Source organism: Mytilus galloprovincialis, chromosome 8, assembly GCF_965363235.1.
Source record: "Mytilus galloprovincialis chromosome 8, xbMytGall1.hap1.1, whole genome shotgun sequence".
Classification (NCBI taxonomy): Eukaryota; Metazoa; Mollusca; class Bivalvia; order Mytilida; family Mytilidae; genus Mytilus; species Mytilus galloprovincialis.
The window spans coordinates 87,068,893-87,084,052 of record NC_134845.1 but is presented as its reverse complement, the minus strand read 5'-3'; the positions used below and the strand labels follow the sequence as shown (position 1 = coordinate 87,084,052).

Genomic DNA, 15,160 nt, shown 5'->3' with positions numbered 1-15,160 from the left:
AAATAAATTGTTTTTTTTTCTCTCAAACAGGTATATCGGAGAAAAAAATACCATTGAAAGTCATACATATATTACGTTTGCGTGTTAAAAAATACCATACCTTAATAGAACAGACCGCATCGTCAAAGGTTAGCTGGATATCAGAAAGATAAAAAATTTTATACTGAATGGAACATGCGTTTTTTTCATTGAAGAATGAGCGATTATCTAATATTTGTCTTAAGTTTGTATAAAAAGTTCTACAAACATGTTAAACAAAAACAAACGGCTATCTTATGCAGTTGTGGTCATATTTTCAAAAGATCATGCACATCGTTGAAAGATGAAGCGATGAATGAACGTCAAATGCATGCTATGCATGTGTATAAAGAAAATACCACTAGTCCTGAAGATTCCAAAATGACTTATTAGTGACGGTTATATTTACTTGTTATCCTCATTTTTTATGATGTGTTTGGACATGTACACACACTTGTCTTGCAAAATTCTATTTATTTTCAATCTTAGATACTTAAAACTGTTATTTCAATAGTCATCCACAAAAAGTAGTGGTAAAGCACGTTTGATCTGGAAAAAAATTAAGAGCAGTTTCACTAATAATTTGGATAACATGTTCCGTTAAAGGTTTTTACTAACCATATAATTATCAATGATTATGTATCTCATTCTGAAGAAATGTGAATAAAAAGAAAATGAAATAAAAAATATATACATGTTCATGGTATGCCATTTGGTGATAACAAGTCGTAAGGTACTATTGTCATCACACAGATTAAATGCTATGCAATTGGTTTATATCCAAAACAGCCGACTTTAACTAATACACGTACTTTGTATTGGTAAATCAATTTGGGATGGAGATCGTACGTAAATCTCGATTACTGTTGATTTCCTGGGATATTTTTTTTTGTGGTACATGAAAAAGTACGTTTCAGTTGATGGTCACACACGTAACGTATTAATTAATTGTAAGGTATACAAACGCCAAAAACTAAGGCAGGGGGTATTTGTCACTGAGAAATTGAGATTTGCCTAATGTGAACTTTAATTAGCGCATAATCATCCAATGAAAATATGATTTATTTATTAGTTGTTATGACTAGAACACGTTGTCAGTATTTGCAAGTACTCTCAAGTACCCTGCCACGTCCACTCTGTGTTTTGTTAGATGTTTTTCTAGTTGTATCCATCTAATGAGTTAAGCCTTTTCTAATGGATTTTTTATAGTTCGCTCTTATGATGTACAGTTACACCACTGTCCCAGGTTAGGGGACGGTAAGAATCCCACTAACATGTTTAGCCTCGACATATTTTGTATGTACGTTCTTGTCCTAGTAAGTAGCCTGTAATTCAGTGTTTATCGTTTGTTGATGCTTTACATATTTGATTTTCGTTAAAAAAAATATCATAAGTTAGCCCGTTAGTTTTCTCGTTTGAATTGTTTTACATTTGGCATTTCGGGGTCTTTTATAACTGACTATGCGATATTGGCTTTGCTCATTGATGAATGCCGTACGGTGATCTATAGTTGTTCCTCCTATTGTCATTTGGTCTCTTGTGAAGAATTGTTTCATTGGCAATCATACCACATCTTTTATATATATATATTCTAGCTGTTTCAAACTATCTTTAAGCTTGTAATTAATTAGTAGACGTGATTTGCTTTCTTTCACAGGATTAGTTACATAAAACATGATGATATTACTTGTGTGTGGTTCGTCTACATAAAACTTATATGTATATAAAGATACATGAGGTCAATTGAATTCTTAACATTAAGGGTACCAATTTAACAAAAGCAGATGCTAATTCATATACATACATCTTAAGATTTGTCTGTGAAGACTGAGGTCAAAATATTTGATAATCCAAAATCTCATACAAATGCTGATAAGCTAATAAAAAAAAAGATCAAACTTCTAGTTATTGCAGAACTAAATATGAGCTTTGACATATAAAAAGAAGGCGAGATAACACACGTTGTATTAGCAAATTGACATATTTTTTAATGAAATTAGACAAACAATATGTATAGTCCCAAAAGTCCATTAGACAAAGGGGGTAACTAAAGGCAACACTAGTATACCGGTGTTAAAAAGTCATAAATCGATTGAGAAAAAAAAATCCGGGTTACAAACTAAACCAAGGGAAACAAATCAACTGTAAGATGAGAACAAATGAACAAAAAGAACACTGAAGTACAACAAAAACAAACGCCAATATACATAGAAACAAACTATTTGATACCAGCTGTCATGATCCTGACTAGGTACAGAACACTTTAAGAAAAATGGTAAGTTTAATGGCTAGCCAAATATCCCGATTTATGATAATGTTAGGGAAATATCGCTAATATGACAATACTACGTATAGACAATGGTTTCTTTGCTATACTCGAGTATAACAACTATTTGTTTTACAACTTTCAAAGTCAAACATGGCATACGATACCGAACAGGCAAATAGAGTATACATATAGCAATCATGAGTGTCTTAGAGAGTTACAATATTTGACTAATGCTTAATTGAAGTTTGAATTACAAAAACTTTTCATCCTTAAACACCATTACACTCAAGCAAGCACCAGAAGAAGTGTATTACAACAAGCACGAGCTTTAACTTAATCTTTTTCTAATATTTTTTGAAATATTTCTCACTTTTTTATATGAATGATTCAGCAAACTTACATCTTACAACATTTTTACATTCATCTTTGTTACAATCATGATAGTCACAGCATGCCGAACAAAGAACAAGATAACCGTTATCTGTTCGTTTACCAGTGGAAGGCCTTGTGTGAGTTGCTTTGTACTCTTTCAACATTGTATCGCATACCTGAAAATTTTTCGAATCTGATAGATAAATGTTTGCTCAATTTTGTCTTGAAGAGGATTAAGTATGGTTCAAAGGTAACTTTCAAAAACATCGTACAGGTTGCAGTTATGATTAATTTTCAAAATTTCAAACACATTAACCTTTATGAATCTGTAAACTACCCTGTAAGGTGACATTCGCGTCTTTTTTCATTTTATTTATGTGATACTTCGCAAAATATAGGTTATTTACAGGACAAACTTATTTTACATGCAGCTGGCTTTATTATCAGGACCTACGTCACCACTGCTCCTATAAACAATCCATCAAGAGAAGCGTGTTATACAAGAGATTGTATTTGTTTACAAAAAGGGAAACATTGATATGTGTATTTGTGTATTTGACAGATCGAATCGAAACTTGATATATCAGTCAGAATTGTATACTACTAGGCCGTTACTAATCAATTCTTGAGTGTTCAAATGATATGATTGAGTTGGATCAAAGATACAAACTATTCGTAAACTATAGTTTGTAACGCCGTCGTTAAATATTCCCGCACTGTATAAAGTTAATACAGAATTAGAATAGCGGTACAACAGTCAAAATGTTGTAAATGTCATATAACTCCCTTTTCAAATCATCAATCAAAACGACAATATGATATGTTCAACTTAACATGAATCATTTAAAGCCAACATACTATCACGTAAACGGTAAGCGTGATTCCATTGATCAACTACATATATTGTAATTGGATTGCCTTTCTGGTAATAATTTTAAGAAGAACAATTATTGAATTGGCATTGAAATGTTTACGATTCATTTCGCCAAGTAACATACATGTAGAAACATTTTTCGTTTAAACTTTCCTTGTTTTCTACCACCAGCCTCTACATAGGATGAGTTTTCCCAATTTTTGCCTACAATTATTTTCTCAAATTAATTTTAGAGTCTACATTGTAATGAATAAACCTTAACATTAACTTAAAAAAAAAATTTAACTCCAAAGAGGGAAAATTCTTTATATTTTGAACAACTTTTCCAAAAGAGGGGCCACTTACTTTAAAAAGTGAAAATTAAGTCCCAGAATATAACAAAATTCCTTGACGTGCATTGACAATACAGAAAGATAAACAGTTCTTTGGGAATATTCTTCAAAATATTTAAAAAAAATATGTGCCCTATTGTGATTAAACAGAAGTGTTACATCAAAACAAAAAAAAATCACCTGAAATTGATCCCTCAGTTCAGGGGTAGCCAATACATTGACGAGTTACTCATTCGAGGGGTTGCTCTCAACCTTTGGATTACATTTCTTTACAACGACAGTTTTCTTTTCTATACCATCGGCATTGTAAATGAAAAAAGTGGAGACATAAAACTATGTTTGAAACACGTGTGTCACTTTAACTACTTTTAAGTACACTTTCAAATCAAAATCTATACCAAATTCAAAAGATAAAGTTTTAAGTCGAAAATTTTCCTTACTTTTGGACATTTTTCATCATATCAATAGTTTTCTTTTCTGGATTAACATTAAAAGAAGAAGAGACGTCAAAAGTTTGCTACAAACACGTGCGTTGCAAAGTGGTTTATAAATCTGTTATGCGACATGTAGCAGGCGCCATGTAACCATATTATTTGGTCAAACAATACAATAAACACCTTTATCAATTAGTCGTGTGTTGTCGATAGCTATAAAATGCAATCAGCTAATTATTGATTTTCTGTCAAAATCTTAACAGGTTCAAGGTGAATTCAGAGTATTCTCTAATCAGGTAAAGTCCGAGAAACCAAAAAAAAAAAGTAAATTAACAAGATGGATGTAAATAAATCGCTTTTATTATTTTTTCGCAGATGACAAACTTTGATCGCCACAATTATTACCCTGGTGTCAGCCATGGAACAATGTTTTTCTTGTTCAATTTTATTTCATCTCATTGAACTATTTAAAATATAGAATCACATTTTATTTCCAATTTGACTTGCATTCAATCACACCCATAAAATTGAATGCAATAGTCCGAAGTGTTATTTACTTGGATATGTATTTTAGTAAAGCCATTTCACTTTTCATCGACTATTGTTCACTCAATATTTATCGAACAACAAATACATATAGTTCATCCACAGATATGCATAAATAATTCATTAATTCAACTAGCTGCGGAACCGAAGCTCTTAGGTCCTTAGGTTATTTATTGACTAGTTAACTAGTTAAAAAATAACATAAGGACATAACAGCTACGGTTATGCAGCTATTATTCAACACGAATTCTTTTGCCGAATTTCGGTTTGCAGTTTTTTTTTTAAAGATAGGTTTTTGTACCTTCTGTTCGTGTAGGATACATGTACTCGTATTGTTATATATATTTGTTTATGTGTCGTGTGTATAATCTAGTTTGTGTATACCTGTAAGGTTTTTGAGTTGTTGAACTAAGTCAAAAAAATGTTTTACATACATTCCTTAGTTTTAAATTTGTCAAAGAAATAAATATAACCAATATAACTTTTAGTTATATTTTCTGTTTAAGCTAGTTACAATTAATTGGTTATATTGGTCTAGTTTTATACAATACATAATTTACTTACAGATTTCTGTTCACATCCGAGTTCATGTGCTATTACACCACCAATAAATATCGTATTTGTTTTGCTTACCTAAACAAAAATAATGATTTTTCTTATTTTTGAATTCTAAAACAAAACCTTCGTTCAAAAATTTTTCGTTTTCTTGGTTTTGTGTCTAAATTATTACTTTTATATTTTAACATAAAAGGGAGCTAAAAAATATGACCATTGTTTGTTTTTTTAAAACCAGTTTCTTGAAGAAAACATATTAAGTAGGATAGCAACTTGCAATTGACGCTTCAATTCCACTGTTAATGTTTGACGGACACTTGGCTGATCAGTGAATAGCAAGTGACGCATGTTTGGCTGATCAATGAATTATCGGTGATCGTTAATTAATATAATCGGTGATCGCTATCCCATATGGTCCGTCAGATACGTCCAATGACCAATGTGACAGTTACCGTGACATAAGGTTGCTAGCGATCTCTCAATTAATTATAATGACGGGTTAGATGGATATTAGCTAGAGGCATAGGGGAGAGTTGCGATAATAAAACGTATTTAACCCCGCCACATGTTTGCGCCTGTCCCAAGGCAGGAACCTCTGGCCTTTGTTAGTCTAGTATGATTTTAAATTTTAGTTTCTTGTGTATAATTTAGTCTGACGACCATTATCACTGAACAGTTGAAGATATTTGTTTAGGGGACAGCTGAAGGACGCCTGCGAGTGCGGAAGTTTCTCGCTGCTTTGAAGACTAATTCGTGACCTTCTGCTGTTGCCTGTTCTATGGTTGAAATATTTTCTCTTTGACACATTCTCAATATCCATTCTCAATTTTATTTCTTACATTTTCAACATAAGATATTTTCTATCACAATAGTTGCTTGGGAATCTGCATACAAAACATCATTAATAAATTCTAAAAAGTAACGAAGACGAACCATTTTGATTTATTGCGTACTTTTTTTCTGGAAAAGAAGTGTTGATATTGTCATTGATTGTTTAAGACTTATTTTTAAGTTGCAATGTTAACCATGTTCTCATTTATAATTTTATGTACCTCAGTTGGATTACATTCCTAGTCAACTGCACAATCTTTTGGATTGCCGACCTTGTCACAAACGCCGCACGTTTTTCTTGCAACAGGTGCTGCAGTAAATATTATTCGTTAAAGTGTAGAGACATTAAAAAGTAGAAAAATAAAATAATAATTCAAAACGAAAAACCCTAATCAAATTGCAAAATTAAAAACGCAAACACATCACACGAATGAATTCATGACTTTGTATAGGGCTTTTCGTATGCACAAAATGGTGGAGTAAACCTGGTTAAGCATCAAGCAAATCTTCTTACTTGTATAACAATCGCATAACATTTTATTATATTGAAAACGCTGTGCGAACAAACCAAGCAAACATGATTTTGAAAAAATTGATTTATAACTGATAAAAGAAATACAGTTTTATAATGGAATAGTAAAGAATGATACATATTTGTTGATTTGATTCATATCAAGATGCAGAAATGATTACAAACACATGACAAAATAAAAGAAAGAAGTGAATATTTCTTTGATTTAATGATATATGATATATCATCTGTATTGTAACATGTGTTAATAAATTGTTTACAAAACTTTGAATTCTTCGAATTACTAATGATACCAAAGGAATAGATCAACAAACTTGGTTTTGACAAACGCGTTCGGAATTTATTACTCTTGAAACCTTTCCATGTTTACCATCCAATTTTTGATGTTTTAGCCTGATGAGTCTTTGATAGACACAACGCACTTTGAACGTACGATTCTTTTTATAGATAAAAGCAATTCGTTTTTGTTTTTAAATCTGAACGAATTATTCATACACATTAACAGATGGACATCTATGTGGATAGTAGATGGGAAACATGTCAGTATTTCGTAGAATATAAATTTGAATATATAATTTTGCATTAAGTGATGCTTCGAGGTTTTTATAATCATCTTTCAATATATTTTTTTAATACAGCGCTATGAAACACGACTCACCTTGCTTGCATAAATACCCATTACACGGAACTTGTGTACCATTTGTAGGACTATTACAGCACTGTGAGCACCCAACAGATCTCTGTGTTCTTCTCTTTCCGGGAGTATTGAATAACAAATTACAAACCTAAATCAAAATTATACACAACAACTAACTAAGGTGAAATGCAACGGAAATTACATCACTTCAATAACAAGACAAATAACAAGACACGCTGTGTAATATCTTGTGTTATAAGTGTTACTTCGAATCGAAATAACTCAGATGAGCTGTTCTTCTTCATAGATATATTTCTATGTATCAAGTCTGTATTAAATCTGACTCGCGAGAAGTCAGAGATGAATTAACTGCCTGTTAGAAAAACATCAAATTTGATGAAATAAATGACAACATCTCGAATTTATATTTAAGTTTTGAAATAATCAAACATATATAAAAGTAGACTTTTCATTGCTGAATATAGAAAATGATTTTCACAGCAAAAACATATGTTACATAAACACTCAGACAAGGTATTAGGTTAATAAATGAGCAATATAAAAAAAATTGCATTACGTTTTTGACGTCTTCATATGTAATACTTACAGACTGAAACACGTATTTTTAAAACTAGATGTTAGCAAAAGTTTATCTTATATACTAGAAGTTTGATAGAAAATCGGAAAGATGTTGCATTTGTAATTTAACAGGCTAAAGATTTTGCATTGTCATCCAACTTTTTATTTTATTTAAGGACCTCAATCACGTTAACTATGTTATTTGTAAGCATAGCAGTAAAATATAATTGCCGTTGTATCTGAATATGCAGAATAAGTTTGACTCATTGTTGAACGCCGTACGATGACCTATTTGACCTATCTTATTACTTAAGATAACTTATCTTATTTGCAGTTATACTATGTATTATTATCTTCATACTATGACAAAATAAAACATAAACTATTTGCCGTACTAATTAGATATTTTCTGACGTAATATAAGTAACAAATACGTTGTAAAATAATGCACAAAGCATGATGTTCATCTTCTTACTTGTGTTGCTCTACATCCAGGCAAGATAGTCCAATCAAGGAAACATTCCTATAAAGATATATTTTGAATCTTTATCATGGGAGATTGAGTGTTAGAAAAAAAGTCAGACCATTGAAGAGTTGAAAATAAATTTTGATGAAGGTAGGTTTTATGAATATAAGTGTTTCTGTAGGATACACTTTTTCTTTAATTCTTCGATTTCTGGGACATGCTGTATTAGGTAATCCTTCTTATTTAATTAATCAAATATATTAAGTGAAACATAAGAAACATTCATCAAATTATGATTTTTAACTGACTAATCACACAAACATGCCAATATTTCATTTTATACTGCAACTAGTTGCGTGTATTTCCTAAATATAGTAACATAGCTATATTTTGTATAATGTCAATTTCATCATGAAACACTTTCTCCACAATCAGGGGTTCATTAAGGGGTGAAAATAAGTTTGGCAATTGTTTTACTATTTAAAAAGCTACCAATGTATTTGTTTAAGTTGCAGTAAAAAAAAACAATATTAGGACGATGTCATAACAATATAAACTGTTTTGTACTCGGCGCAAAACTGTGGAAGGACTCGGTAGAACATCGTCCTTCCCCAGTTTATCAGCCACATACAAAAAAGTTTATATTTTTCTTTCATTGACCTAATATTGTATATTACAAATAGTAGAGCATTTAAGGAGAAGTCATTTGCTATTTCTAGTCTATGGATATATTATTGGAGATTTAAGGATATTTTTCGCCGATTATTTGTGCTTTCTATAAAAATATTAAGCTAGTTTGAATAAGTTTAATACAGTAATATTTGAAAAAAAACAAAAACATAAATGCGTTTTTTTTATTCTTAGTTGATTTTGGAGTATGCAAATTTCTATCAAAATATGGACATTGCCAATATAATGTAAACTAAACTTAACTGGTTTACTCACATTTAACAACTTCATTTAGATATTTCGTTTGTGGTGACCTGCAAGTTTTTATTCTGCGTTCTACATGTTGTAATGTACCTTAGTTTATATTATTCATTTATGGATTTCTCTGTGCTGAATGTTCATGCGTTTGTCTTTACTGTATTCTTGTCATTTAAGCGGTATTTGTAGCATGGCCATATAAGCGGGAGGTGAAGCTAGCTATAAAATAATGTGCAACCTACCATTTTTGCTTATAATGTCCTGTTTTAAGTTTGGAATATATGACTTATGCTAATTAAACTCCGTTTCTATGTACATGATGTATGTCGGCAATGCTTTTGTTGTAGTTTAGTGTTTCTGTTCATTTGGTTTCCTCTTATAGATGATGTATTTCCCTTGATTTTTGTGTATTACCCGAATTTGTTTTTTTTTTTTTTTTTTTTGTGAAGCAAATTATGATTATAGACATTTATAGAACAGCGGCATGTTACTGTTTTCTGTTTGGACCAATACAGAATTTTTATATCGAATTACTCATAAACATGATCGACATATTTTTTGGTAAATTAAAAAAAAAATGTCTTTATAAGGTTATAGAAATATATATACCTCAGATCCATCTGAACACTGAGCCATTGTGTTTAAACAGTCGTTTATATTGGCAGCATTGTTGCATGATAAGCAAAGTAATCCTATAAAATCACGTGAAATAACTTTACATATACAAGACAGGATATTGGTATATATCCGTGATATAAAATAAGCAAACAACACAAAAAGGTGAAGTAGATTTGATTTTATTAATTGTATTGTCAACTACTTAATTGATTCTAAATCAGTTTAATGAAAAGACATGCAAGATAATGTCATCTCTCTAGATACACAAAATTGTTGTGTGTCAGTTTTTCTACATGTTGTATAAAAATATATCTATTTCATATTTATGCACACAACAATGAAACTTCATTGCCACAACCAAACACAACCTGCTAATCGAATATATATCTCTTAAATGATAAGTATATCAAGAACCTTCGTTTAAATAAATGCACAAAATTCATTGAATTTGACAAAATGCTTTAGCCGTGTGATATGACTTTTCAATTTTTATCAGAGAAGAAAGAAATTTATTTGAATGTTAACATATATTTTTCATAGTTATATTTTTAAAGTCTTTCTACTATCATTGTTATTATTGTTAATTTTTCAGTACGGATATTTTTAGCTAGATCATTTATTTTATATCATCACATTTAAATTATTTTTTGTTTCCCTAGAAATATTTATTATTTTTTCTTTTTCTTTTTGTTAGTTTTTATTTAAAGAAGTGTATCCGGTTTTTGGCAAAACCTTTCAAACATTGCTTATTTTTTTAATCTGTAATCGCTTTATTAATATAGTCTATCTAATATTAATTGACACTTTTACTAGTAAATATTTTAAAAGCAGTTTACTTAATGTGATAAACCAGTAAATATTTTTGAATTTTATAAAGAAATGCTCCTTTTATTTTTTATATAAATGTACAGTTGTCTGATGTGTTTTAAAGTGTCTCATAAGTCTATTCTAAGGCTGGATATTTGATCTCTGTTTGTATTATGAATTGTTGTATATATATATATTGTCTGATCAAATATGTGACACTATAATAAAATAATTATTTATTGTGACTTTCGTTATAAACTGATTCCGGTTTATATCAACTGCTTCCGTTGGGTTGAAACTTCTTCCGGTTATTATCGAATACCATTTCGACGTCATTCGGCAAATTCGAGAAAATACATCTCAAAAGTATTTGTTTTGTGAAAAACATAAAAAAAAACAGTTGGATAAAAAAGTATTAGGGATCAGGAAAATATATCATTAAAAATGCATAACAAAATTGACAATAAATGCATTTTTATTAAATAGTGTTTGTCGGTATCTCATCTGTTGAAATATATGATAAAAAGAACATGACATGCTTTTTTCATATCAGGCCCATACCAGTTCAGGGTCAAAATCATACCTCAAGCCTTTCGGCTCTCGGGAAGATACTATAAAATAGTGCTGATAAGGGGTCTGGTATGCAAAAAGCCATGTTATAATCTAAATATATGTACAGAGGCAAAAACAAGAGACAACATAAAATAATTCCGCTTTTCATAGTTCTTAATAATATTGGTGACATGGCAAATGTAAAATTTAAATAGATCGCTAATGAGAGAACTTTATCAAATACATCCCAAATGATATGGTATTACGTTTTAGATAATGACCAATTCGTATCGTATAATTACCTCTAAACTGCCCCTTATTTCAAACAAATAAAGCAACAACCTTACGTATTACGAAACAGAAACTTAAAACAAAAAAGACAAACGGCAATTAACCACAACCAAAGAGTCAATTAAAATTTTAAACTACGTTTCGTTCTACTAAGAGTCCTTCGTTATTGTTTATATCAAAACGATCCTCAAAATAGTTACATACTATATATAAACATGCGACATAATAAACAACATGTTGCGTATTTGTCATTTCAAATCTTCAACTTACCATTTCCATAGGATATGTAACAAATCCCAACGATAGTTAAAGTAAATTCTGAAATAATACATATGGATATGATAAGCAAATGTGTTATTATCGCACCATCTATCATGCCACTGTAAATTCAAGAATTATTGCGTGCATGTATTATTGGGATAGTTTCAAATTGGACAAACATGCGACATAAATGATTGCCATTTCAGTAAATATGCATTTAACGAAATGCATCAACTATCATATTGCTACTTATTAGTATTACGATGCTAATGTTTGTAAGTGCTGTCATCTTGCAATTCACATCACCCCATATCATATTTTTATCAAACGCTGATGAAAATTCACTCAAACATAACACACTTTTACAAATACGCGATGTGATATTCATCAGATAATTGTTAATGTAAATGACACTTATAAAAGAGCTGATTATCATTGTATTATTTATTTCTTTGTTTTCGTTTCTGTAAGAATCTTTATTGTTTGAAATTTACAATATTGCTTTGACCGGTATTCATCGCAATAAACCTCAATAAATTTCTTGTGTTAAAATAAGCAAAACACTATCGTGTTTTTTTTTTCAGGTTAGATATGACTTTATTAAGAAACAAAATATGTCATGCCATGCTTCGGTTTATTAATCTTTTTCAAAATATAACAGAACAAAAGAGGGACGAAAGATACCAAAGGGACAGTCAAACTCATAAATCTAAAACAAACTGACAACGCCATGGCTAAAAATGAAAAAGACAAACAGAAAAACAGTAGTACACATGACACAACATAGAAAACTAAAGAATAAACAACACGAACCCCACCAAAAACTAGGGGTGATCTCAGGTGCTCCGGAAGGGTAAGCAGATCCTGATGCACTGACGAAATTATGATAATGTCTTTATTGTTTGAAATTAACAATATTTTTTTTGAGCGGCAATCATCACAATAGTTCTATATATACGAAATCTGGTGTTAAAATAAGCAAAAATCGATCATGTTCTTATAAGGTTTGATATGACTTTATTGTTTGAAATTAACAATATTTTTTTTTTGAGCGGCAATCATCAAAATAGTTCTATATATACGAAATCTGGTGTTAAAATAAGCAAAAATCGATCAGGTTCTTATAAGGTTTGATATGACTTTAAATAAAAATCTATCATTTCATGCTATATTCTCATTATAACAAAGGTATGCATTATATTTGCCAACATCTTTATACTGAACCTATACATGTTAACATAACCATGCTTTTCATAACAATGAATAAGAACACTTTGGATTATGTATTTAAAAGCGAACTTACAATACGTGTTCGAATGGCTACAATTTGATTCGGTAAACGTCAACAATAGAAATGAAGCCAACATATAATAGATATGAACCGTTTCAACATGAAGGAGTTTGCAGATATATATATATATATATATATATATATATAAGTATGGATTTATTTGAATTTTTAGCGAACAGTACAAACGAAAATGTCTACTTTGATTACTGGCGTTATTTAATTCACAACTGACATTGCAATTACACTGGAAATGTCAATCAAGTGTAGCCCATGTAATAGTTGAATAAGAACATCGCTTTGTTTCCAAATCGAAATAAGAACGTCAAATATCATTTAGCATGATCAATATGTGTTATCTTTTAGAAATGTCTATCGTTTCCATCAAACTGTGTTTTCTTTAAATTAGTTTTGTCTTTTAGTATTTTGACTAGTATAGGACGCATGCAATACTTTAGTCAGTTGTGTTGAAGTGTGTTTGCATAGTTTTAGCTGCTGGGCCCAACTTTTGTCACAATAAACTATTAGGTCTATATGTCTAGTTCGTTCAATTTTGTCAATACAACAGAACTTCAAACAGTAATACAAGTTGGCGGTTTAGCAAAGTATCAAACCAGATTAATGTTTCTTAATAATTTTTCAATATATAACATTAATTGACGTTATGATGAAGGAAAACTTCGAAAGAATGATTCGGACATTCTGTTGATACATGTTTTTTTTTCTTTTTTAAACTTTACATTTCTCATTTCCAAATGAACAGTTTTTAGTTCCAAGTTCATATTTTTAGTTTAAGGTTGGTATTCTTCCCAAAGTTCGAAGTTTGACATTCTCAAAGATAACTTGGAACTAAGAAAAAATCAACATTCGAGAGAATAAATGGTCGTTTAGTAAATGTCATATAGGAATGATCATTTTCCAAATTTGAAATTAGAAATGACATAATGAAATGCTCAATTCAAAAAATAAAATTCCCGGTCTTCTATATCATGTATATTAAAACAAAATATGCAATACATACCGATCGCAGTAAGACGTTTCCAGTTCATGTTAATGGGTTTATCTTTAATTGATCACAACGCTGTAAATAAATATGGGGGACAGCTTTAATGTTTTACCCTAACACCAATAAAAAAAAATATTGTATATTTCATTTTGAAAATAAATTATCTATTATAATGTTTGCATTTTTTGCCTCGACAGCTTTTGTAGCAAAGCAAAATTATTCAACTGTATATGTTGGTTATATATAAATTCAAAGAGGTACGTGTTTATCACGAAGCGAAACTATCATTTCAGACTTTGGTGTAATCGTTTTCAGTCATTTCATCAATATTGCAGGTCCATTCAAGGAAAATTATCAATTTTGGAAATAATATTTTCCTATTGTTTAATATAACACTAATCATTTTAAAAAAAATGTGGGATTTTACACAAAATTCACAAGAACAGTTTTTTACATTGTACAGAATATAATATTAGCTACAAAGTGTTCAATTGTCCTAATACGAGAATTTATCGGGTCAATAAAGTTCATATCGGGTGACGCGAAGCCGATAAATTCCGTATTAGGACAATTGAACACTGTGTAACGAATTTATCCTGATTTTGTTATTTCACATATTATTATATTCAAATTCATTTTTAGGACATTATCAACCTAATATATTATAGATATTTAATCTGAAACTGTAAAAACTTTAAAATATTAGGACTTTTATTTTTTATTAGGTCAGTGGTATAAGGGAGATAATTCCAATTGACGTAATAAATAAGGGAGATAATTCCAATTGACGTGATAAAAAATTGTACTGAAATTTATTAAGACAATATTAGCCAATCAAATTGCGAGAAATTACTCTGAATCAGGATAAAACGTATTATCCTGTGAGTGGTTTTAAGTCGCATAGAATGTCCAACCTAAGGATACGAAAAGAAGTTAACGATACCAAGTAGACATTCAAAACACAT

General features: G+C 30.2%; 1 long non-coding RNA gene across 1 annotated transcript; it reads right to left on the bottom strand.

Annotated features, from left to right (window-relative positions):
• Positions 1 to 472: 472 nt before the first annotated feature.
• LOC143043640 (uncharacterized) lies at positions 473 to 7,548 on the bottom strand. Its single transcript, XR_012968522.1, has 5 exons — positions 7,422 to 7,548; positions 6,453 to 6,541; positions 5,410 to 5,478; positions 2,688 to 2,835; positions 473 to 567 (listed from the first exon to the last, which is right to left on the bottom strand). It is a non-coding gene; the product is annotated as an uncharacterized LOC143043640 (long non-coding RNA).
• Between the last annotated feature and the right edge of the window lie 7,612 nt (positions 7,549 to 15,160).